The sequence below is a fragment of the Elaeis guineensis genome, chromosome 8, assembly GCF_000442705.2.
Source record: "Elaeis guineensis isolate ETL-2024a chromosome 8, EG11, whole genome shotgun sequence".
NCBI lineage: Eukaryota > Viridiplantae > Streptophyta > Magnoliopsida > Arecales > Arecaceae > Elaeis > Elaeis guineensis.
In genome coordinates, this window is record NC_026000.2 from 26,051,661 (window position 1) to 26,078,511 (window position 26,851).

At 40.4% G+C, this 26,851-nt stretch overlaps 1 pseudogene; it reads left to right on the plus strand.

Moving 5' to 3' along the window:
- Window positions 1-756: 756 nt before the first annotated feature.
- LOC105034188 (probable phosphoribosylformylglycinamidine synthase, chloroplastic/mitochondrial) lies at window positions 757-25,519 on the plus strand (annotated as a pseudogene).
- The last annotated feature ends 1,332 nt before the right edge of the window (window positions 25,520-26,851 follow it).

The following is a 26,851-nucleotide window of genomic DNA, read 5'->3' on the forward strand; positions in this document are numbered from 1 at the left end:
TGGTCTAGAAAATATTCATTGATTAATTTCAAGATATTTGAGATGTATAAGACTGTATTTTTGGGTATAGATATAAACAAGCATGAACTATTTACTTAAACACTCGTAATTTGTTTGATATGACGATAAATAATTTAGAATTTAAGATAAAAAGATCTTTTATATTCTACTCATACTTTTTAAAAAAATAGAAGCCAATGATATCAAAATACCGTCCCTAAGCTATGTATTTCACAACCGGTACCATCCTTAATTTATCTATAGCCATTTAAGTTACGCCACTATTATATATATATACACACATATATACCACAAAATAAATTAATTTATAAGAGAAGATATTTAAATCTAAGATATTTTAATTAATTATATAGACATGATTAAAGTCTTTTGCTACTTACTCTTAGCAGTATTATAGATAAGATCTTCATCTTTATGCAAATACTTTGAGGGGCAAAAGAAAAGCCTGAAAGGTAAGCTAGTAAAAGCAAAAAACAAAAACCTGCACTCCCCTTGACCATCTTTCCTCCTGGATACGAGAGCACGGTGCACCAGTATAAAACAGACACAACACCACCTTCTAGCCAGTCGCAAACAAGCATAACTGCGGAGTCAACGTGGACCGGTTGGATTAATTTTAACTATGAAATTGACGGAGGATATTGCATCCGCATAGAACTTTTTCTATGCTATCCACCAGAAAAAATTAAGCTTATTCTGTGTGAGAACCCTCTAAAAGCCAGAACGCTTCGATTTACCGCTCCAAACTCTGCTGCTCACTCCTCCCCGGTCCGCTCCCCGGTCACCGTACTTCCCTTCGCCGCCTTCGGCCTCAGGGATTCTCTCTCCTTCTCCCGCCCTGGCTTGGCCCCGTTTCTCTCCTCCACCTCCGATACTCTCACTGGTATGCACTGTGATGTCATTCTGAGAGAAAATAGACAGGATTATGTGCTCGGGGTTAAGTGTTTGTTTGATTTTTGCCGATTTTAGCTAGGAGCCTCTAATACATCCAGTATCTCGCCTGTTGTCGTTTTTCAAACAAAATCCAGTTTCCTTTATCTTGGATTTCCCCCTTGGCTCCTTGCTGCGCGAGATCCGGGTTTCTGGGTGGCCAAGTTGATTTTTTTAAAGTTGATTTCTTTAAATATTAAACTCGGTTTTCTGGTTTCATATGGCATGAATATATTTAGATCGAGTTCAAAATTTGATCTTTTTGTTATTTCAGGTGATTTCTTCCGGCATAGCTATCTCAAGATTGAGTTCAAAATTTAACGTTTTTAATTAGCGTGGTGATTTGATATTGCGTGGGTATGTTTACATTCGATAAAAAATTCGATCTTTTTGTTATACTTTTAATGAGTCACTGGAATACTCTTGTTGCAGTAATCTAATGACTACACTTGGAGAGACTATTGCTATTGAATTCCTGCAGCAGCAAGCTTGCTTGATTAACGGAGTAGGCAGCCATAATCCGAGTTCTTACATCATGTTATTTTTTGCTATATTTGTATGTTAATTGTTCTGCAAAATCTTCTTTATATATTCCAGGGGTCAAGGAGGCCTCATGTTCTTCTGCATACAACTTCTTGTCCAAGGAGGTGTCGTGTGACTCGGGGCAGCGTTGTTCACGAAAGTCATCCTGGATTAGCTATTAGAAGAAGAATAACACCAAGGTTCCCACTTTTGTTGAAGACGAGAGCAGTGATTTCTAGAGGCTTGCAGAGTCAAGTGGCTGAAGAATCTGATGCATTGGAACAGGCCTCTGAGATCGTGCACTTCTACCATCGCCTTTTGCTTCGAGACGATGCTGCTGCAGAGCTCCTTAGGAAGCTCCAGGCAAAGATTTCTGATCAGATCATCGATATAAAGACCGAGCAGTGCTTCAACATTGGATTGAGTGGTGTGTTATGAAGTGACAAGGTTACAATACTTAAGTGGCTTCTGCAGGAGACATATGAGCCTGAGAATTTACAGACAGAGATCTTTCTAGAGAAGGAGGTCTGCAAAGGTGAATTTTCTGTATTAGTTGAGGTTGGTCCCCGCATGTCCTTTACTACAGCATGGTCAGCATATGCTGTATCAATTTGCCAAGCTTGGTCCTTGACAGAAGTAACACGCATGGAGAGGTCAAGAAGATATCTTCTGTATCTCGAGGCTGGGAGCAATCCATTAGATGGGGCCAGATTAATGATTTTGCAGCCATGGTTCATGATAGAATGACAGACTGTGTTTATCCCCACAAGCTCATATCGTTTAGGGATGATGCAGTTCCAAGGCTGTTAGTGTGGTTCCTGTCATTGAAAGGGGAAGGGAGGCATGGAAGAAATAAATTTGAAAATGGATCTTGCATTTGATGAACAGGATCTTCAGTATTACACCAGACTTTTTAGGGATGATGTTAAACGAAACCCAACAATTGTTGAACTTTATGATATCGCACAGTCCGATAATGAGCACAGCAGGCACTGGTTTTTCAATGGGAAGCTTTGTATCGATGGGGAACCGATGAGCCGGACATTGATGCAGATTGTGAAGAGCACTTTGAAGGCAAATCCAAACAATTCTGTCTTGGCTTCAAGGACAATTCAACTGCAATTAAGGGATTCCAAGTAAATCAGTTGTGCCCAGCATCATCGGGCTCATCATCTCCCTTGTCCAACTTAAGACGTGAACTTGATGTCTTGTTCACAATAGAGACACATAATTTTCCCTGTGCTTTGGCCCGTTATCCTGGTGCGGAGATAGGTGCTGGAGGTCGCATTAGGGACATGCATGCAACCGGAAGGGGTTCCTTTGTTGTGGCTTCTACGGCTGGATACTATGTTGGCAACCTTCACATTGAAGGTGCATATGCTCCCTGGGAAGATCGAACTTTCTCATATCCATCAAAAGTTAGCTCCTCCTCTACAGATATTAATAGATGCAAGCGATGGTGCATCTGACTATGGGAACAAGTTTGGAGAGCCTTTGATTCAGGGCTTCATGAGAACTCTTGGAACGAGGCTTCCAAATGGAGAGCGGCGTGAATAGGCTTGGCAATGGGTCGGGTCGGGTGCGGGTTTAGGTCAACCCGAATCTGACCCAATATTCCAGCATTTTGACTTGAACCCAACTCATGACCAGGCGGGTCAATACTTTTTTTATCCATATCCTACTCGATTGGATATCGGGTTATCCGACCAGGTATCCGTTCCACCTAAATGAGATTTTCTAGATGAAAATAGAAACATTGAACAGTAGCCTACTACCACTCTTTAGTCCTCGAGGCCTTAACCAAGCCTAAAAGTCATGAGGCCCATATTTCATATAACTAGCCCATATTTGAACAATATATATATATATACACACATAAGATCGGATTGGGTTCGGATCGAATAATGGGTCGGGGCGGCCACTACCGGAACCTGACCTGACCCGAGATATAAATTTATTAGGTACGGATCGGGTCGGGTCAAAATCCAGTCAACGATTGACCAACCCGATCCATTAGGGCTAGATCGGGTGGGGACCTGTCTGGGTCGGGTGTAATTGTCAAGTCTAGGCGTGAATGGTTGAAACCGTCAGGCGGCGGCTTGGGTCCGGAGGTGGATCAATCGGGCACTTGCTTCTTCGGAGTGGATCCATCATTTTTCTGGTTATCGTGTTCCGCATCTGTCGAGGATTGCCTCGGATCGCTACTTGATTCTTATCACTATGGATGGTCTTGATCTTTCTAGGGCCCTGTTTCAGTTCGAGAAGTTCTGAACTTTCTATCTGCGGTCGTGAGACCTCATTCGGGAGATGTGGAGTTACCGGTGCATGGGGATGCGACGTATAGGGTGACTCGGAGGTTGGAGTTTGCCAGACGTAGGCTCATTCGGTGGAACCACTGTGAGGTGGGTGATATATTCAGACGGGTCGAGCAAGTGGAGGCGGACATCATGGAGTTGCAGTTCAGGGAGGATTAGGAGGGGAGACTTCGGAAGCCGGCATTGTAGAAGCTTTGGGGCAAGCTTTCGGAGCACCACTCTCTCTTGAGACAGCAGGAGACTTTCTGGAGGTAGAAGTCAAGGGTTCAATGGATTCGGGAGGGTGATAGGAATACCATATTCTTTCACCAGTCTATTATGATCCAGAGATCCACCAACCATATCAAATAGCTGAGGAACAACGATGGTAGGGCCGTGGATGATTGTGAGGGGATTCGGGGGTAGCTTCTCCAGTTCTTCAGGGATTGCCGGTCGGCACCTTTGTGGGAGGACCGCCCCATCCAGGGGGCCTAGCCAGTGACTTGCATATCCGAGCAGGAGAACTCTGTCCTGACTCATCCGGTGACGATTGAGGAGGTGAGGGGGGCCCTTTGGTCCCTTGGGGAGGACAGCCTGGGGACTCAATGGTTTTTCTCTTTTCTTTTGCAGGTGCTGGTTGATTGTTTAGGAGGTTGTGGAGGCGATTCAGCTGATTTTTGAGTGTAGGGGTATTCTGACGCAGTGGAAGAAGACTCTGATCACTGTTATCCCGAAGCAGCCTGCCTGATGCATCGCTTTCGAGCCATTTTAGACCGATCAGTCTCTGCACCATTCTTTATAAAGTGTGTGTTAGAATCTTGGTCAGTCGTCTGAAGTCGATCATGCCTCGCCTAATCAGTTCGGAGCAGGGTGCCTTTGTTGGTGGATGGTTCAACACCGACAACGTTCTGCTGGCACATGAGTTTATGCATGACCTCCAGCGTACCCTTGGTCATGATAGTTTGATGGTGATCAAGCTGGATATGGAGCGGGCGTACGATCGGATGAGTTGGCCTTTTCTCCGACAGACTTTTTAGGAGTTGGGTTTTTCAGAGCGATGGATGGATTGGATCATGGATTGCATAGAGTCTTCGAGCTTTGCCATCTTGATTAATGGCACCACGATGGAGTTCTTCCACTCTTCTATTGGTCTTTGCCAAGGTTGCCCTTTATCCTCCTATTTGTTCATTTTGTGCGTTGACGCTTTGTCCCGAGCATTGAGGGCTGCTGTTCGGGGGTTGAGCTGGAGCCCTACTGGCCTGCCCCTGGTGCCCAGCCCCTCTTGCATCTTCTTTTTGCAGATGATTGCCTCCTCATCGATCGGATCTCGGCTCGAAATGCGGAGTATTTTGCCTCCATTGTCGAGGCATATTGTCGATCGTCTGGACAGATGGTGAACCTTCAGAAGTCCTCGATCATCTTTAGCCCCTGGACGAGGATCCAGGTGAAGCAGGCGGTTCGGATGAGACTTGGGATCTAGGAGCAGATCGGAATGCTGACCTATCTTGGCATTCCGATCACGGAGAGGCAGCTTCAGAGAGTTGAGTGCAGATCTATGGAGCAGCGGATCCAGGAGCGTCTTGAGGGATGGCAAGCCCCTACCCTCTCTTTGATGGGCAGGATGATCCTTGTGAGGTCAGTTTTGAGTTCTCTCCCAGTTTATCTCCTGGCAAACACGATTGTGCCGATTTCTTGCCTTAGAGAGCTGGAGCACCGATTTCGGACTTCCTCTAGGGCTCGGGTCACGATCGTTATGGGATACACCTTCTGGCCTGGAAGGTGGTTTGCCAGTCGATGAGGGATGGTGGGCTAGGGTTTAGTCCCTTTAGTTAGGAGGGAGGCTTTGATTGTTAGACATGCTGTCAGATTTCTTATTCAGTCGGATTGTCTTTGGAGTAGGATGATGAGGGCCTGATATGGGGAGTGGATTCAGGTGTCCCTGATCCAGACAGCTCATGGTTGCTCCTTCATTTGGAAGGAGATCTGTGCTCGGGGGCCCAGTGTGATGGATGAGGTCAATTGGTTGATTGGGGATGGCCGCTCGGTTGATATGACTTTTGATGCTTGGGTCTCGAGACTGCCCCTTTCTTGTTGCCGACATTTGTTAGTAGCGAGACGACTGCTTAGGGACGAATCTGCGACTTGATGTCCAAGGATGGCAGGAATTGGCAAGTCCAGGAGGTCAACCACCTATTCGAAAGTCCGCTTGCTGACAGGATTCTTATCACTCCGATCCCGATTCATCCTTTTGGGGATGTGAGGATTTGGGGTCGGTCTTGCTGTTCGAAGATCCCTTGTGTGACCTGACCTAGATGTGCAGATCGATAGCAGTTAGGAGGATTGACGCGGCCTGGATCTGGAGAATGGCTGCCTGCTTCAGAGTGAGGTTTTTCCTTTGGAAGCTTGCTTGGGATCGTCTATCAATGTGCACTCTTTTCAGAGAGAGGGGCATAGACATTCCGATCTCTTGTCCGGTGTGCGGGCTCGAGGAGTCAATCGAGCATGCTGTCCTGCGCTGTCCGCAGGCGAGGTTAATTTGGAGACAAGCCGATATCTACCTGTGGGAGTCGAGCAGGGACTCGTGGCTGGAGTCTTTTCTGAGTACGATCTGTCAGAATATGACTGAGGGGGAGCATTCCTATGGTGGACAGATGATTTATATAGCTTATCCGATCAGGCTTTCTAAAAACTGCCTTATCTTCGAGGGTGGGGTGGTTTTTTCACATAGAGTGCTTGAGAGAGCCTTATGCCTTGCTATGGAGTACCTTCGTTTCGATGTTGCCACTGTCCTCTTGATACCCCTGATCACTGGGATTCCGATGCTGCTTTTGCAGTGCCCCGACAAGCCCTATTTATCTCCTAGGAGCCCCCTCCCTCGGGGTGTGTCAAGGTAAATTTTGATGGTAGTGTCAGGGGGAGCAGAGATGGAGCTGGTTTTGTCATCCGCGGTCTTGATGCTCGGCTGCTTATGGCTGGAGGGTTCTATCTCTATGAACCCTCAGTCCCGAGAGCGGTAACGCTGCTTGGAATAGTATCAACTTTGCTATACGGGAGCTTCGTGTGGAAAAGATCTTCATCGAGGGCGACTCTGCTACCGTCATTGTCTGGATCCAGGATGGCTCAGAGTAGCAGGAGGCTCATCCGTTGATCCGTGACATTTGGACTTTCCTTCGTCATTCCGCTGTGTCGTCCATCCAGCACGTCTATCGGAAGGTGAACAATATAGCGGACTGGGTTGCTGCCTTTGTGGTGGAGCATTCGGGGGATTGGGTTTGGAGGCTAGGGGATGTCTGCCCATCAGACTTACGAGATATTTTGTATCTTGATCATTTGGGCTGTTCTCGCACCAGAATGGTGTGACCGCCCGCTTGTACGAAAAAAAGCCTATTATGTTCAGTGGAGGGCAGATTGATCATGCTCACATATTAAAGGGAGAGCCAGAAGTAGGGATGCTAGTTGTGAAGATCGGAGGTCATGGGAGGTGGTGCAGCTTCGAGCATGGTCGGTGGGCAGAATGATGCAGAGCTAGCTTTCAATGTCATACAGCGAGGAGATGCTGAGATGGCATAGAAGATGTATCGTGTGATCTGAGCATGTGCTAAAATAGGAGAGAACAACCCTATCATCAGTATCCATGATCAGGGAGCTGGGGGAAATTGTAATGTTGTGAAAGAAATAATATATCCGGAAGGAGCTGAAATCAACATTCGTGCTATGGTAGTTGGTGATCAGACCATGTCAGTTTTAGAGATATGAGGTGCCGAGTACCAGGAATAGGATGCATTGTTAGTGAAACCTGAGAGTCAGAGCTTGCTAGAATCATTTTGTGAAAGGGAAAGAGTGTCAATGGCAGTCATTGGTACCATCAGTGGCAGTGGTTGCATGGTCTTAATTGACAGCTCAGCTATTGAGTATTGTAAATCACATGGACTCCCTCTCCCACCTCCTATAGAGGATCTTGAGCTTGAAAAAGTACTTGGTGACATGCCTCAGAAATGCTTAAGCAGATGCTTTTGGCACAAAAGCCACTTGACATTGCCCCTGGCACCACACTAATGGAGACTCTAAAGAGAGTCTTGGCACTTCCATCAGTTTGTTCCAAACGCTTCTTGACAACAAAAGTTGACAGGTGTGTAACAGGTCTTGTGGCACAACAGCAAACGGTGGGGCCTCTCCAACTTCCACTTTCTGATGTATCTGTTATTGCCCAGACATACACAGACTTGACTGGTGGTGCTTGTGCATTGGGGAGCAGCCAATAAAGGGTTTGCTGAACCCGAAATCTATGGCAAGACTGGCTGTTGGGGAAGCCTTGACCAATCTAGTCTGGCCAAAGTTACATCTCTCTGTGATGTCAAAGCTAGTGGTAACTGGATGTATGCTGCCTAGCTTGATGGAGAAGGAGCAGCAATGTATGATGCTGCAGTTGCACTCTCAGAGTCCATGATTGAATTGGGTATAGCAATAGATAGGGGAAAGGACAGTCTTTCTACGGCAGCTCATGCGGGTGGTGAGCTTGTCAAGGCTCCTGGCAATTTGGTTATCAGTGCCTATGTTACCTGTCCCGATATAACAATGACAGTGACTCCAGACTTGAAGCTTGGAAATGATGGTGTTCTGATGCACATTGATCTAGCTAAAGGGAAGCATCGTTTAGGTGGCTTTGCTCTTGCACAGGCTTTTGACCAAGTTGGTGATGAGTGCCCTGACCTCGATGATGTCCCTTACTTGAAGAAGGTTTTCCAGACCATTCAAGAGCTTCTTAGTGAAAGACTAATTTCTTCTGGTCATGACATCAGTGATGGCAGACTTATAGTTTGTATTCTTGAAATGGCATTTGCAGGAAATTGTGGTGTGCGATTGAACTTGAATTCCCAGGGTCATAATCTTCTCCAAGCACTCTTTGCAGAAGAGCTTGGTCTTGTTATTGAGGTCAGCTTGCAGAACATTCATATTGTCAGGGAAAAACTTGAAGCAGCAGCATTTCTGGCGAGATCACTGGAAAAGTTACTGCATCACCAGTGATTGAGTTGTCTGTTGATGGAATACTGCAGCTGAAGGAGGAAACATCTTACCTTAGGGACTCATGGGAGGAGACTGGCTTTCAGCTTGAGGGGCTCCAAAGGTTGGCTTCTTGTGTCAGACTTGAGAAAGAAAGCTTAAAAAATAGAGAGGCACCTTCATGGACACAGTCTTTTACTCCCAGCTTCACAGGTGAGAAGGTAAGGGCTGCAAGTTTGAAACCAAAGGTAGCTATCATTTGCGAGGAAGGGAGTAATGGGGATAGGGTAATGTCAGCAGCATTCTATGCTGCAGGATTTGAACCCTGGGATGTTACAATGTCTGACCCTCTGGGAGGGCAAGTATCTTTATGTGAGTTCCGTGGGATTGCATTTGTTGGTGGTTTCAGCTATGCTGATGTTCTGGATTCTGCTAAAGGATGGTCAGCATCCATAAGGTTCAATCAGCCTCTTTTAGACCAATTTCAAGAGTTCTATAATTGGCCAGACACTTTCAGCCTTGGAGTTTGTAATGGGTGTCAGCTGATGGCTTCCTTGGATGGGTACCTGGGGCTGACGTGGGGGTTCCCTTGGTGTGGGTGGAGATGTTTCACAACCGAGGTTCATCCACGATGAAGCCAGTCGCTTTGAGTGTCGCTTTACAAGTGTTAGAATTGGAGACTTTCCAGCTATTATGTTCAAAGGAATGGAAGGCAGTACATTGGGTGTTTGGGCAGCTCATGGGGAGGGGAGAGCATATTTCCCTGATGATGGCATCCTAGATCATATTCTAAAGTCTAATCTGGCCCTTCCGTGGTATTGCAATGATGCTGGCAGCATAACAGAGGTCTACCCTTTCAATCCAAATGGTTCGCCACTGGGAATTGCAGCACTTTGTTCTCCTGATGGGAGGCACCTTGCTATGATGCCACATCCAAAGCGTTGCTTCATGATGCGGCAGTTCCCATGGTATCTGAAGGAATGGGAAGTTGACAAGAAAGGCCCATGTCTGTAACAGCCCAGGTTCTTGGGCCTGTAAACCCTCGACGGCCCAACAAAAAAAAAAAAAAAAATTTTAACGGAAGGAGGAAGACTCCTAATCGGAGTCTTCTTCCTCTCTGTTTTCGATGAAATCGGACTCGAGGAGTCTGATTAGGGTAGAAGACCTTTCTTATAAAGACCCCCTTCCCCTCCCTTGGGACCTTACAACGATTTTTGAAGAAATTTGAGGGATATTCTCAAAGGAAGCACCATGGGTGGTTGATCGGAAGAGAGGGGGCCGTCGGAGCTGTCTTTGGACATCGGAACAAGGTATTCTTCTTCTCCTTTCTTTTAGGATTATTTTCCGACCGTCGGTGTGCTTGGAAGCCGGCGAGATGTCGGTTCGGGCTCAAACAGGGACACCCCTTTTTGCGTTGTTCTCTCCTTCCGCCGCCGCAGCAAGGAGGGGTGGGGCTGCCATTGGGACGGTAGCCTCGCCATCGTTGGGGTTGCCGGGGAGGGTGGCCGGAGATGGCCTACTTGGCCGGATGAGGGGAGGCGCTCGGAAAGGGCTCGGGTCCCCGTTTTGATCGTGGGGAAGAGAGAAGAAATCTCTCTCTCTTCTCTAAATAAAAATTAAATTATATATATATATATATATAATAAATAAATAAAAATTAAATTATATATATATAATATATATATATATATAATAAATAAATAAAAATAAATAAATAAAAAAAAGGGGACATAGGTAAGAGTTTCGATAAACCTCAATATACAATTTTTTTAGAAAATTAATTTGGTTAAATTGATTTGTTTGATAGGAGAACAGTCTAACGACTAGGGGACAACGAGTAGGGTTTTGATTTTCAAACTATAAGGCTGTGAATTTGATTTTTCATTGATCGAGGTAAGAATCATTATACATGATCAGCATCACATGTATATACTATTTTACTGTTAGTTTTGCATCATTGGATTTGAGATCGATGAATTTATCATATATGAGACACTGTTATTTATTTATGTGATTGCGAGCATGAATATGTTATATCAATACATGTGATGGCATGATTATATAGATATGACATGTTTGTTTTTGATTACACTGCAAAATTTGAATTGATTAATGAAGTCAAATATTATACGTCCATGAAAAATAAAAAGAAAGAAAAATATGGTTTGGACTGATCTTGTTATGTGGAATAGCCAGCCAGGAGCTTATACCTGGAACAGCCCCCACAGACTTATGTGTGGAAGAATTTGATCCGAAAAAGATCATGAATAATTTGATCCGAGAAAGATCATGAATGATTTGATCTGAGAAAGATCATGACCACTTTGATCCGAGAAAGATCATAAATAGTTCGATCCGAGAAAGATCATAGAAATCGATCCGAATAAAAGATCGTCGCATGATCCTGATTAGTCCAAAGCCAAAAAGGGATAAAAGATTGTCAACCGAAGATGTGAAAAGATGAAACATATTACATGTAATTCAATAATAAATGAAGATTTCACTTGATAATATGTGATGATCCATATTATTAAATGCATATTTATGACAATATTTCAGTTATTATATACATATGAGTCTTCACAAATTATATAGGTTTTAGAAATATTAATTTTATCTACTGCTTGATGTACATGTGCAGTAATTCTTAATGAGCTGGAGAAGCTCATATTTTCTTCTTATTTTTTTTTCAGACTCACAGGATGCTTAGTTTGGATGGTTTGGACGAGAGTAAATAAGAACTGAAGCCTTTAGTAGTTCAGTTAGTTTAAATTCTCTGATACCAATGAACATTTGAATAATTGTATTGAACAAAGTTTATATTTGATTTGAAGTTGTGACTCGGTTGATTGATTTGGTATTTACTTGGTTATTTAAAATTTTGAAGTGTTAAATTATTTAAGCCTTACATGATCTTCAGGGCGCTGCTCTAGGGTTTGTGTGGCCGTGTCACGTGCCCAACTCAGGTGCTGGGTTTGGGGCGTGACAGAGTGGTATCAGAGCCTAGGTTTAGAATCCTAAGGTTCATTTCATAGAGAGTATATGGGTAGACTTTTAGATGAAAACTGACTAATATGAGATATTTTTCTTAAATTTCCTGACTAAAGTAAAATTGTGTAGGTTGACATGGCACGAGGGACTGAGCGTGGGCGAAATCGGAGACCTACTCGATTTGCGGATGGTTCTAATGCTTGGGAGCCAGTTATGCAACAAGAAAATGCTCCACCCTCACCGGATGATGATGCACCACAACAAGAACATCCTACTGAGCCTGCAGAGGTCACTCCCGGGGAAGAAACTCCAGGAGAACCTGAAATTCAAATTGGGGAACAAGTTACTGCAGCTCAGTTAATGCAAGTACTGGTTCAACAACAAGTGGTTGCGAGGGAAGATATGAGGATATTGGAGGTGCAGCAAGGACAACAACAGCAGATCATATAACAAATATTTCAAGAGCGACAGTCCCAGCAGCAACAAGGAGCTGAAAATCAGTATAAACATCAAATCAATCTATTAGATTTCAAAAAGTATACACCACCGGCATTCTCAGGGACCTCGATCCTATGGAAGCTGAAAGTTGGCTAAAAGTAATAGAGAAATTTTCAATGCCTTGAGATGTCCTGCTGAAGATAAGGTCACTTTTGCCACTTTTATGTTAAAGGTGAGGCAGCCGATTGGTGGGAGATGGAAATTGGAAAGATGGGGCCAAATGATGTACCTTTTACATGAAAAGAATTTAGAAAGGTCTTCTATGAGAAATATTTTCTCCAAATATCCGACTCCAGAAATTTGAGAGTTCGATCGACTGGTACAGGGCCACATGACAGTTGCTCAATATGCGGTCAAATTTGAAGAATTGTCGAGATATGCCCCTGCATTGATAGCTGAGGAAAATGTTCGAGTCAGAAAATTTAAAATGGACTAAGGGATAGAATCCAACAACTAGTGACTGTTTTTGAGCTGCCCACTTATAAAGAAGTTGTAAACAAATGCTTAATAATAGAAAAAGGACTCAATGATGCTCAATGATGCTCAAGTAGCAAGAGAGAAAAGTATGAAGAAAAGAGGTCGAGCAATTGATTCTCAAGTCAAAGTAACAGAGCATTCAAACCAAAAATTCCAAAATCAAGCCAGCTGCCACTGAAGGTAAAGTACAACCTCAAGGGAGCCTTATATGTTATAGGTGTGGAGGACTCATTTTAGACGAGATTGCACATGGTCGGGGGACAATGTTACAAATGTGGACGAGATGGTCATAAAGCAATTGTATGCCGCAGTGGAGGAGAATTACAGAGTCAGCAGATGCTCAAAATTATCAGAATATCCCTGCAAATCGGGCACCCCAAGATGTACAAAGACAAGATGGGGGAAACAAAAGATAAAACCAAGGACGAGTCTATGCACTTACACAACATGATGCAAATGCTTCTAATTCAGTGGTGACAGGTATTGAATCGACCCCCCCTATTTTTTTAGTATACATGTCAGAAATATTATATGCTTATATATATATATGGAAATATAGCCTTGAATAATAAATAATATTATATTGACAGGTATCATTAAAATAGCATCCAACGATGCTATGCTTTATTTGATCCTGGAGCTACCCATTTTTTATATCAACTAGTTTTATTAAGAAGACCAATGAGATGTCTCCTACATCTTTAAAAATGATCTTTGTGTCTGCACGCTAAGTGGAGAGGTGATTTTGGTTAATTCAAATTGCAAAGATTGTATACTGAATATTGAAGATAGGGAGATGAAAGCAGACTTATTAGTCTTAAGATGAAGGACTTTGATCTAATCTTGGGGTTGGATTGGTTAGCAGCATATCATGCTACAGTTGATTGCTTCAAAAAGACAATAAGGTTTCAAATTCCAGATCAGTCAGAGTTTAGTTTTATGAGTACTAAACTCTTCTTTCACCAGAAGTTCATCTCAGCTATCCGTGCTCAGATATTTCTTAGAAAAGGATGTGAAGGATTTCTAGCCACTGTATTAGACACTCAAGATAATAAGCTCAAGTTACAGGATATTCCTATTGTGAAAAAATTTCTGATGTTTTTCCAGAGATCTGTCTGACTACCTCCTGATCGAGAGATTGAGTTTTCTATTGACTTGATTCCGGGCACTAGTCCAGTTTCTAAAGTCCTTATCGAATGGCTCCAGCAGAGTTGAAGGAATTACAAAAGCAATTACAAGAACTGTTGAAAAAGGATTTATCAGACCTAGTGTATCACCTTGGGGAGCTCCCGTGCTTTTTGTGAGGAAGAAAGATGGTAGCCTTCGGCTTTGCATAGACTATCGAGAATTAAATAAGATAACAGTGCGAAATAAATATCTTTACCATGAATTGATGATTTGTTTGATCAGTTGCAAGGGGCACAGGTCTTCTCAAAAATTGATCTTCGTTCGGCTACCATCAATTGAAGATACAATCTGAAGATATATCAAAAACAGTCTTTCGGACTAGATATGGGCATTATGAGTTTTTAGTCATGCTCTTTGGTTTGACCAATGCACCGGCAGCCTTCATGGATCTTATGAATCGAGTGTTTGCATCATACTTAGATCAATTTGTAGTTGTATTTATTGATGATATTTTGATTTACTCAAAAAGCTCACTCGAGCATGAAAAATCTGAGGATTGTATTACAAACTCTGAGAAGAAAGAAGCTGTATGCAAAGCTACAAAAATGTGAATTTTGGCTGAACAGTGTTACTTTCCTCGGGCATGTCATCTCAAGGATGGTATTTTAGTTGACCCAAAGAAAGTAGAGGCAGTAGTCGACTGGAGCCGACCTACTAATGTATCGGAGGTGCGTAGCTTTTTAGGGTTGGCTGGCTACTATCGAAGGTTTGTGGAAGGTTTCTCTTGTATTGCTATGCCCCTATCTCGTCTAACACAGAAACAAGTAAAGTTTGAATGGACAGATGAGTGCGAGCAAAGCTTTCAAGAGTTAAAAAGATGATTAGTGACTGCTCCGATTTTAACTATTCCATCCGGAGCAGAAGGTTTCATTATCTATAGCGATGTTCTCGTAAGGTCTCGGTTGTGTTCTGATGCAAAAGAAAAGGTGATAGCTTATGCTCTCGACAATTGAAGTCATATGAGCGAAATTATCCTACTCATGACTTAGAATTAGCAGCTGTGGTTTTTGCTTTAAAAATATGGAGGCATTATTTATATGGAGAGCATTGCGAGATTTTCACAGATCATAAAAGTTTAAAATATATCTTTACTCAGAAGGAGTTAAATTTGAGACAAAGAAGGTGGTTGAAGCTATTGAAGGACTATGACTTGACAATAAATTATCATCCCGGAAAGGCAAATATTGTGGCCGATGCTCTAAGTAGAAATCTTCTGGTGAATTGGCTGCTCTAATTACCTCACAAAAGCCTATATTGCTAGATTTGGAGAAATCAGGAATTGAAATACGACTACATGATCCTCAAGTTCAACTTGCAAATCTTGTACTACAGACTACTTTGATTGAAAGGATTAAGGCAGTTCAAAAGGAGGATTCAGAGTTACAAAAGTCATAGAAGCAGTGGAATCCGGTATACAGACAAAATTTTGGATACATGAGGATGGGTCATTGAGGTTCGATAACAGACTATGTGTTCCAAGATTCCAGGATTAAGGGACGAGATCCTGGAGGAGGCTCACTGTTCGGCTTACACCATTCATCCTGGAAGCACAAAAATGTATCAAGATTTGAAAAGAAATTTTTGGTGGTCTGGTATAAAAGGATATTGCACAATTTGTAGCCCAATGTTTGGTATGTCAACAAGTAAAAGCTGAACATCAAAGACCACAGGATCATTGCAGACTCTTCTTATTTCTCAGTGGAAATGGGAGCATATTACTATAGATTTTATAATTGGTTATCTAAAACATTCGAAATAATAATGCTGTATGGGTAATTGTTGACCGATTGACGAAATCAGCACATTTCTTACCCTTTCGAATTGGTTTTCCTTAGAAAGATTGGCAGCTTGTATATAGAGCAGATAGTACGACTGCATGGAGTACCAGTTATAATTGTGTCAGATCGAGATAGTAGATTTTTTTTTGGAAGAGCTTTTATAAAGTCCTTGGTACCAAGTTAAATTTCAGTACAGCTTTTCATCCTCAAACCGACGGACAATCAGAACGAACCATACAAATCCTAGAGGATATGTTAAGGGCTTGTGTCATGGACTTGGGCGGAGCATGGAATAATCACTTATCATTGGTTGAGTTCGCTTATAATAATAGTTACCAAGCAAGCATTCAGATGGCTCCTTTCGAGGCATTATATGGAAGGAAGTGTAGATCGCCCATTTGTTGGGATGATGTGGGAGAAAGAAAATTTTGGGACCAGAAATAGTCAACAGACGGTGGAAAAAGTACACATGATTCAGGAACGGTTTCATACAGCTCATAGCAGGCAAAAGAGTTATGCTGATAATAGAAGAAGGGAGCTGGAATTTCAGTAGGCGATCATGTTTTTCTGAGAGTTTCTCCCACTAAAGGTGTAATGAGATTTGGAGTTCGTGGTAAGTTGAGTCCAAAGTATATTGGTCCTTTTGAAATTTTAGACAGGATTGGAGAGGTTGCATATCGGTTAGCATTACCGCCGACTTTATCTGGTGTACATAATGTGTTTCATGTATCAATGTTGAGAAAGTATATTCAGATCCAATCATGTGGTGAGTTATGAACTTTGCATCTTCAGAAGGATCTGACTTATGAAGAATATCCAGTACGGATTGTTGACAAGAAGGATCAGGTGTTACGACATCGAATTATTCCTTATGTGAAGATCCAATGGAGCAATCATAGCGAGAGAGAGGCTACATGGGAACTCGAGACAGAAATGAAGATCAAGTATCCACAACTCTTCGAAAACTCAGGTATGTAAATTTCGAGGACGAAATTTTTTTAAGGGGGGAGATTGTAACAGCCCAGTTCTTGGGCCTGTAAACCCTTGACGACCCAACAAAAAAAAAAATTTAACGGAAGGAGGAAGACTCCAGATCTCCTCCGTTTTCGATGAAATCGGACTCGAGGAGTCCGGTTAGGGTAGAAGACCTTTCCTATAAAGACCCCCTTCCCCTCTCTTAGGACCTTACAATGATTTTTGAAGAAATTTGAGGGATTTTCTCAAAGGAAGCACCGTGGGTGGTTGATCGGAAGAGAGGGGGGCCGTCGGAGCTGTCTTTGGACATCGGAACAAGGTATTTTTCTTTCCTTTCTTTTCGGATTATCTTCCGACGTCGGTGTGCTTGGAAGCCGGGAGATGTCAGTTCGGGCTCAAACAGGGACACCCCCTGTTTGCGTTGTTCTCTCCTTCCGCGCCGGCAGCAAGGAGGGGTGGGCTGCCACTGGGACGGTAGCCTCGCCATCGTTGGGGTTGCCGGGGAGGGTGGCCGGAGATGGCCTACCTGGCCGGATGAGGGGGAGGCACTCGGAAAGGGCTCGGGTCCCTGTTTTGATCGTGGGGAAGAGAAGAAATCTCTTCTCTTCTCTAAATAAAAATTAAATTATATATATATATAAAATAAATAAATAAAAATTAAATTATATATATAAATAATATATATAATAAATAAATATAAATAAATAAATAAAAAAAAGAGGACATAGGTAAGAGTTCCGATAAACCTCAATATATAATTTTTTTAAAAAATTAATTTGGTTAAATTGATTTGTTTGATAGGAGAACAGTCCAACGACCAGGGGGACAACGAGTAGGATTTTGATTTTCAGACTATAAGGCTGTGAATTTGATTTCTCATTGATCGAGGTAAGAATCATTATACATGATCAGCATCGCATGTATATACTATTTTACTGTTAGTTTTGCATCATTGGATTTGAGATCGATGAATTTATATATATGAGACACTGTTATTTATTTATGTGATTGCGAGCATGAATATGTTATATCAATACATGTGATGGCATGATTATATAGATATGACATGTTTGTTTTTGATTACACTGCAAAATTTGAATTGATTAATGAAGTCAAATATTATACGTCCATGAAAAATAAAAAGAAAGGAAATATGGTTTGATTGACCTTGTCATGTGGAATAGCCAGCCAGGAGCTTATACTGGGACAGCCCCCACAGGCTTATGTGTGGAAGAATTTGATCCGAGAAGATAATGAATAATTTGATCCGAGAAAGATCATGAATGATTTGATCCGAAAAAGATCATGGCCACTTTGATCCGAGAAAGATGATAAATAGTTCGATCCGAGGAAGATCACAGAAATCGATCCGAATAAAAGATCGTCGCATGATCCTGGTTAGTCCAAAGCCAAAAAGGGATAAAAGATTGTCAACCGAAAATGTGAAAAGATGAAACATTTAACATCTAATTCAATAATGAATGAAGATTTCACTTGATGATATATGATGATCCATATTATTAAATGCATTTATGACAATATTTCAGTTATTATATACATATGAGTCTTCACAAATTGTATAGATTTTAGAAATATTAATTTTATCTACTGGTTTGATGTACATGTGCAGTGATTCTTAATGAGCTGGAGAAGCTCATATTTTTTCTTATTTTTTTTTCAGACTCACAGGATGCTTAGTTTGGATGGTTTGGGCGAGAGCAAATAAGAACGAAGTCTTTAGTAGTTCAGTTAGTTTAAATTCTCTGATACCAATGAACATTTGAATAATTATATTGAACAAAGTTTACATTTGATTTGAAGTTGTGACTCGGTTGATTGATTTGGTATTTATTGGTTATTTAAAATTTTGAAGTGTTAAATTATTTAGGCCTTACATGATTCTCAGGGCACTGCTCTAGGGTTTGTGTGGCCGTGTCACGTGCCCAACTCAGGTGCTGGGTTTGGGGCGTGACAAAGTCCATGGTTACGGATGTTTCAGAATGCTCGTGAATGGTGCTCTTAGAATAGGTACATTGATTTATATCTTCCCTTACTGATTTGTTATCTTATTTTTAGGCTAAATTTTCCTTTTCTCCATAATTTTCAGATCTCTATCTGATGACATTCATGTCACCAAATTTTTGTTTGAGCGATTGAGAAAGCTTCTCGAGCCTTAGATTGATAATGATTAGATTCTGTTCCACATGAATGTTCTACTTTTAATGTCCCTTATGACTCTAATTGGTCAGAATTACAACTTTCTGCAGGGAACTGATCTTAGACATGGTATTGAGGCTGAGAACGTTGGTGTCTAACTTCAGCTCTTAAATTTCTTGCTGTTTATTCCAGTTCTGGTACTTGAGAAAGTGGGAGTTCACAGGAGATGTATGCCAAGGATATTACAGGAGGAATTTTTTCATGGAAGAAAATCATGCCTTTTCACTGGGTTCCTGACAAATATGGTGATGATAGACCTTGGATTCCTATTTGTGAAACTCCTTAATAATCTATGTAGAAAAAGAGAAGTTGACAATTTTTCAGATTTATTTGTTTCTGTTCTATTTTTCTGTTTCTGGAAGTAAACCAAGGGGTTTCAACAAAATGTATGAGCTTTGAGATACAATAATAGAAATATGTCACAACAAGATTTGCTGTTTTTCCCTTTTTCTCTATTCCGAACTCGAACATTTTAGAACATAAGCCAACAGTGGCTGATTGATTTTTAACACTATCCTCATTGGAATTATTGCTGCAGCTGTTTTTTTTTTTTTCGAATCTATCAGTTTCTTTCTTGTTCCTCAGATGGAACAGAACCTGTTTTCTTGAAAGCAAACGGAGCTGACAAGAAGGTTGCTTATGATTTTTGTATGATAGAAATGATATTAGTTCTCAGAAAATTCCAATACTTTGAGGGATGCCTTATTATACTCAGTGCCTAAGAGAAGATTGATTGAAATATGCAACAGATAATGATGGACAGACAGAATGTATTAGTCATGATGCTTAGTGATTGTTCAAGAGCTTATTTTATGCTTCTAAATATCGTCTACTTATCTGTGGAATTGTGAAAGTTGAAATTGAAGCTTTGAAAAGTCATCTTTTTTCTATGATGAAGAAACAGCAGGTTGGGTTGGTAATTTTACTCTTGACTTGAGAATTGTCGCAGTATCAGATAAATAGATGGATTCAACCACAAAACTATCATAGACTCACAGTATTTTCTAATATTGAAAATCTTCCGGTTGCCCCTCGGGCAATAGCATAGGCGGAACGGGCCTTGTGCTTCCACGCAAATGACCAAGGTTTGAAATGCATGGGCGCCGATTAAATGAGGGACCGAATATCCTCGGCCTTGGTCAGGTGCGCATGGAGCGGTACTGGTCTGCTTGGATGCCTGATAGGGTGCCGAGGTGACGTACTCACCCTGGAGTTAGGGGGAGCCCCTTCCTGGCCTTGTGGTGGGGAGCTGTGGCCACTTGGCTTGTCAAGTGAGTCGCCTTAATTTGGCGCATCGGACATTCCATGGTGGAAGGGAGCCTCATGGTTCGCCCAGAGGGGGTTGCTATGCTGGGTCTCCCCCTCCCTCCTTTTATACAACAAAAAAAAAAAAAAAAATCTTCCAGTTGATCATGATCAGTCTGTCCTAACAAATCAATTAATTGTTCTTATTTAATAATTGTCAAAGATTGTTAAGTAATATTGATTATTTATGTAATATATGTATATATTATATGATTGATGCTATGTTTGTGTCCCTCTCATGCTTGCTGATTTTATGTGCACTTGCACATTAATATATACAATCACTTGGATCTTTTCATTCACTTTAATCTATTTTTCAACCTTTCCCAAAGTTTCTGAGGCTTTGACCAATATTCTACATTTCCTTGAATTTTAGGTTCTTTCTCATGCAATAGATTTTTTTTTACATGACACGATCTAATGAATGCTAAACCCGTATGGAGCTCTTGTCAATGTGTGAATACTTATCCTGAACAGCTATTGTTGTCCAGCCAATGTATGAAATGTTTATAAGTTTTGAGAACCATCTATTTGACCTGATCATAAGTAAAGATCTTTCTACTACATGTATCTTCAAGTACCAGCTGCATGACCTGTTGTGTTAGTTTTTCTCTCACCATTTTGTATCTCTACCTCTTTTTTGCTTTGTTGCATTTGTAATTTCTGTTAAAGCTTTTTCTGCAGTCATATATGAAATGTTTTTAAAATAAATCATTGGTCATGACATATTGATAGGAGAGTGAATTACACTATTAGGCTTAACCTATAGCAGCCCAGATCAACTACTTTTTTTTTTTTTTAATCCTCAAAAAAAAGTTGATCTGGCTGCAATTGTTTAAACCTAATTATATGGAAAATCCATGATGGTCATCAGGTGCTATTATGTTCAATTATGACCATGTAACTTTAAAATGGACGACAGTTGAGCTAAATTATCAGAATGTAGATTGTTTAATGGATCACTACTATGAGAACATGGGTTCTTAATGCTTAATTTCAGGTCTGGTAGCTTGGCTAAAAAGGCCAGTATAGAGAACGTGGTTGTATGTCTCATTAGATAATCATGCACGGCTGGCTGAATATGCCTGCATAAGGTGCAGTTTACTACATTATATTGTTGATATTTCTGTTTTTATGGGCAACAATAGGGGTATTAAATCATAGAATCACAATCTTCTTCTTCTTTTTTTTGACTCAAACAAATTTAGGGGGACAAATATTTGTTGTATGAGATATACTGAGAAAATATACAAGTTATGAATTGCCTTTAGCTGGAACACTTGAGTCTACCTTCTTTGTAATTCTAATGCAGAAGTGGAAGCTTCTGTTTTGAGTTTGTTATGAACCTTGGCATTTGATCCTGTGCCTCCTGTTGGTAGAGACACCTATTTTTAACATGCATATCAATGACTTCTGTCACTTGGGCCTAGACTGTGTTATTAATCACATATTTGTCTCATCCATTGAGAATTGTTAGTTGAACTTCCCTACCCATCTACCCTACTCATTAAATGGAGCATGTGGATATCTTTATTTTGAGAATTTGTCATTATCTTCTCTCCGGCATCCTTGCTTGAAAAAGCAAGGATAATAAAAAGCATCCACGAATTTTAATTTATCAATCTTAATTTGGCATGATCTTCTCATCTGGCATCCTTGCTTGGAGCAATGGTATTATCTAGAAAAAGCATCATCATGATAATAAAAAGCTTGGGTTTAATTTATCATTAGCTTCCATACATTGTCAGTTTAGGCTAGACCATCCTCGCATCCACCAATCTTATGAATCTTACTCCTCTTACGCTCTATTGTGCTAGTGCCCTTCTTTTGGTATTTTCCTTTCTTAATGGCATCTTTCTACGTCTAGACGCATTTCATTTCTTATTCTTTCCTCTGGTAAACACCCAAACTCTTCTTTATAAGGGCAGGTTGTTTCCTTGGTTTTAGTTCTGTAGAAGGGTCGCTGTTGCTTTCAGTCTGCTTGAACCCGAACATAGTTTGTGGCATGCCACCTTTTTAGCTGTCTTTCCAATTTTCTTTAGTATAGAACAAAGTCTACCCTCCTATGCCTTGTTAAATGGCTGGTATGGACCCAAATGGGGCTATCTGAAATGCAATGTTATGACTCAAACTTTTGGGTTTTTGGCATATCAGACACTTGATGACACTCCTTGATACTTCATACCATCAAATCACAATGCCATCATCATGATATATCTACTTTTGACGCTTCTTCTTCTTTTTTTTTATTAATGAACATAATGAGCATAAGTCTCTCTCTCTCTCTCTCTCTCTCTCTCTCTCTATGTATGTATGTATATAAATGCGTATTTACACGTACATATATAAAATCAACATGTGCCAGTGTTGAATTATAGAAGATCCCTATGTTGGATTCTTAACACTTGGACACTTGACACCTTTGTCATGTGTCCAACTAGCATTGCTGAAACATGGCTTACCTTATGAACATGTTAGTTTTGCTTGGAGTAAATAAGAGTCATTGTGAACTAAAGTTACCAACAAATCCCTTTCAGCTACAGACTCAGTCTACATTCCGAATGCATTTTCAATTATGACCATTTTCAATTACAATATTTAGAGAAGATACCTTCCCAAATGATTTCTAGCAATTAGGTTCTTACAGTTTTATGGTAATGTAAGTTATAGAAGGAAGAATTTTTGGGCTGTCTGTGCTTTGATTCTCCATGCAGGATGCAGTTATCTAATTTTAAAACACATATGGTATGTGTGCTCCATCTTGCTAATATCAATATTTTATGTTTGTGGTAAGATATTATATTTTATTGTGCATTCTTGTTTCCCTTCTGATTTCAGATGATTTGTTATCAGACATTTTTTTTTTGTTTTTTGTTGATTGGTTGTGAGGATCACTTTCCTTTCTACACGATGAAAGATTCAAATTCAGTGTTTGTTCTAAGTCTCATTATTTGTTTTTCCAGCATTCTTTTATTTAACAGTCCTGTGTCTCTGCGACCAAATAAGACCACCAAAATAAGATAGGATTTTATAATGGTAAGCAATCAGAAGTTTTTTTGTTTTTATTTTCTTTTATCTTATCTTGAATAATCTTATTAGTTAATGTCTTCCTTTTTAAATCCTTTCCTTGGGATCCATTGCAGGGAAGCCAAAATTTGATTTCGCAAGCATATGGTGCAAGCCTTGAAGCTGATTTGAGGAAAGTTGCTGGTATAAGGTAATTTTAAATTTATTGTTTAGATCATTCATTGAGTTTGGAGGTTAGTTTTTATTAGATTTAATTTGACATTCACCCTGGCAGAGTGAGAATAGCTCATTGAGGATCGTGTAACATTTTGTGTGATTACCCCTGCTTATATATATTTGTGTGTGTGTGCGCGCGCCGTCCCTAGAAGCTGATTTGAGGAAAGTTGCTGGTATAAAGTAATTAAATTTAGTGTTTAGATCAGACATTGAGTTTGGATGTTGGTTTTTATTAGATTTAATTTGGCATTCACCCTAGCAGAGTGAGAGTAGCTCATCGAGGATCGTGTAACATTTTGTGTGATTACCCCTGCTTTTGTATTTCTGTGTGTGTGAGATCCTCATTAACTGCAATTTTTCTTTCTTTCAGTTGGTATCTTTGGATCTTTGTGGTCATTTCCTTGTTGCTGAAAGTTAATGGTATGCATGACCTCAACCCCCTCAATGAACATCATTGATACCATAGTTCTTTTGTCTCCCAAATGAAGTTGTTACAACTTAGGAATTGGAGTTCTAACATGTGTACAGTGTACTGATCATAGATTTCAAATATTTTTTTGATTGCTTTGCTTTTGAATTCCACTACGTGAAAAGGATGTCAACCATTCTTGTCTTTTGATATGATGCATCACCTCTCTGGCTGGATCCAGCTAAACAATTATATGGGTGGATGATCAGTCAACTCTGTCAGAAGCATCATTTGTCTTATCCTTTAACAACCCAAATGCAGTCAAATAATTAGTCTAGTTTTTGGTAGGCTATTCTCCTATAACAGCTTATCAATCGGATGCTTTGAATTTGCTTTAAAACATCAATAAATGGTGCTTCATGTAAAATTTGCAAATGTGACACTTTCTGTTTCTCACTGCTTGCTGTTTTCATTCAAGGTTTTGTTAAGGGCGTGTTCACTGTACACAGAAATTTGCTTTTAGTATTATGGCTACTGCTTCTGCTAGGTTCCAATAGAAAGTTTCTATCGTAACAAACATATAATTTCATATTATATCAGTTCATATATTTCAATGCGCAGCTTGGCATGCATATTTTTGATAGCATTCATCCTTTGATCATATCCCCTCATTTGATTGGAAAGTGATAGATGTTTTATATTTAATGAAAATCTAGCTAGTATGGTGTTGCGCCTGGTTAGTGGCTGTTCAACAGGCTGCTGAGTTTTAGAAATCCGAGCTTTCTCCTTGAACCTGAGTACAATTGACCTACAAAGTGGCCGTGAAAACAATCGGTTACTATTGCTACGGAAGTAGTGAAGCAAGACACGTGCTTGGAGAAATGTTCTTATTAGTGAAAATGATGTCCTTTTATAATTTTTGCAGATGGAATATGCTAAGGCTTGTCATGGTCAAGTTACTTGAACATTGTAACTGGATTATCTTTGGTGTGCATGGGTGATATTCTTAGTAAAAGAAAGTAAATCATGCCAGATTTCTTTTCTGATTTTCCCTGTAGGTCTTGAACAAAAATTGTGCCCAACAACCTATACACTTATTCAAAAATGTAAACAAAGTTCAACCATGACAATGCATTTACAACTTCTGAAGTAGTTGCAAATGCGGATATCTTTACAGTGTTTCCTTGCGCACCAGCTTCTCAGTGTGTCCTTTTGCATCTTGACAGAACCTTTTTTTGGTAGATGTGCTATGTGAACTAACATTTGCATTGCTGGGCATAAATGCTAAAGCTTGTTAAGATACTGACAAGTCTACCTGGCTATTTGCAGGCACTAAATTGGAGTATCATTACTCAGTTGGCTCATGAGATTGCTAAAAACATTCAGCAATTGAAAGCAATACGCTAGTCAAGGCATCAAATGATCACCTCTGGTCCCACCTATGGATCTTCCTGTACTTGGTTCACTTCATACTCTTTTTTTGTCTTAGAGATTTCATTTTGCTTCTGTATACTGGAAACCGATACAGAAAGAACATAATTTTGGATCGCTCTGGAGCTCAATGCATCAAAAGATGTGTATTTATATCCACCCAAAAAAGGAATTTTAAGCACTGATCAGTTTCTATATAAATTTGCACTCTTTTCTTAAGGATATGACAAAACTAGATCTTTTTCGATCAAGATGTGAAAATATTTGTGTAATTATTTCTGTTCTACCACTAGTGCCGGGTTAGGTTTTTTCTGCCACTGTTACAGGAGAACGTAGTAATCTGTTTCTAAACCTGTGTAGGGTTCAGGACACTCACCGCTCAATGTGTTTGTCCAATTAGTTGGTTGATGTCTTGGTTGCAATTCTTTCTTGTTTGCTTCAAGGAAAGATGGCAGTAACCATTCAATTATTTCTTCTGTTCTCTATCGGACAATGAGCATTAATTAGTGGCAGCTGCTACTTCCGATTGAATCAGATTGAGAGGATGTGGTTCTGGAGATATGTGGATTGGATGAAGTGCTACTAGATTAGCATTCTAGAATTGAGTTTGTGATGATTTTACATAGAATGGTGGTTGAAGGTGGGGGTGCAAATGAGTCGAGCCGTTAACGAGCTACTAGAACTGATTCGAATCTAAGCTTGATTTGATTCGATTATTATAAGCTCGGTTGATTCGAATAATTTTTCGAGTCGAGGTTGAATAGCAGGATATTCGATCGAAAGCTCACGAACTTATTTAGTTTATATATATTTTTAATAATATTAATTTTATTTATAATATATATATTATTAGTAGGTTAAGATTTTATTTGAGTTTGAAAGCAAATTCGAGGGTGGGTCGGTTCATATTCGAGTCGAATCGATTCGAGATTTATCTATTTTTCATTAGTTGAGCTCGATCTTAAGATGTCAAGACTTAATCGATTTCGAGCTGAATTTCGAATTTGAATATTTTGAATCGGATCGGAGCTGACTTCACCTATTTAATTTGACTCAACTAGATTAAATCCCTAATCAAAGATATTTATTGTAAGATTTCCTATCTCAATACCAAATTTCATATTAGTATTATTTTCAATGACATGGGAAGGTGAGACATACCAAATATCAATACAGTATAATATTGCATATTGATTTGGTATTGATACGCCGATATGATCTGCTCAAAATGTTGCGCATGGATCAATATGACAAATTTTGTTTATAGTTCTCACAAGCTTTATTGCTGACAACTTATCATAAAATTGGTCATACTCACCTTTACAAGGGGCCTAACAAGCAACAAGCACTGGGACCCAAAATATCGGCAGTTTCATGTGATGCGTGAATTGCTGTTTTGTAAGAAGACCGCCAGTGACCGATCGCCCTTCTTTGTTGGAGGACGATAAGCTGGAAAGCTCTTGTCAGCAATAACGTTTGCTGCAGGTTCTGACACTTTATCTATTGGCTAATGCCTGAAGGGCCTCGGCTTAAATAGACATAACGTGTGAGTCTATCCACTGTCAACCGGT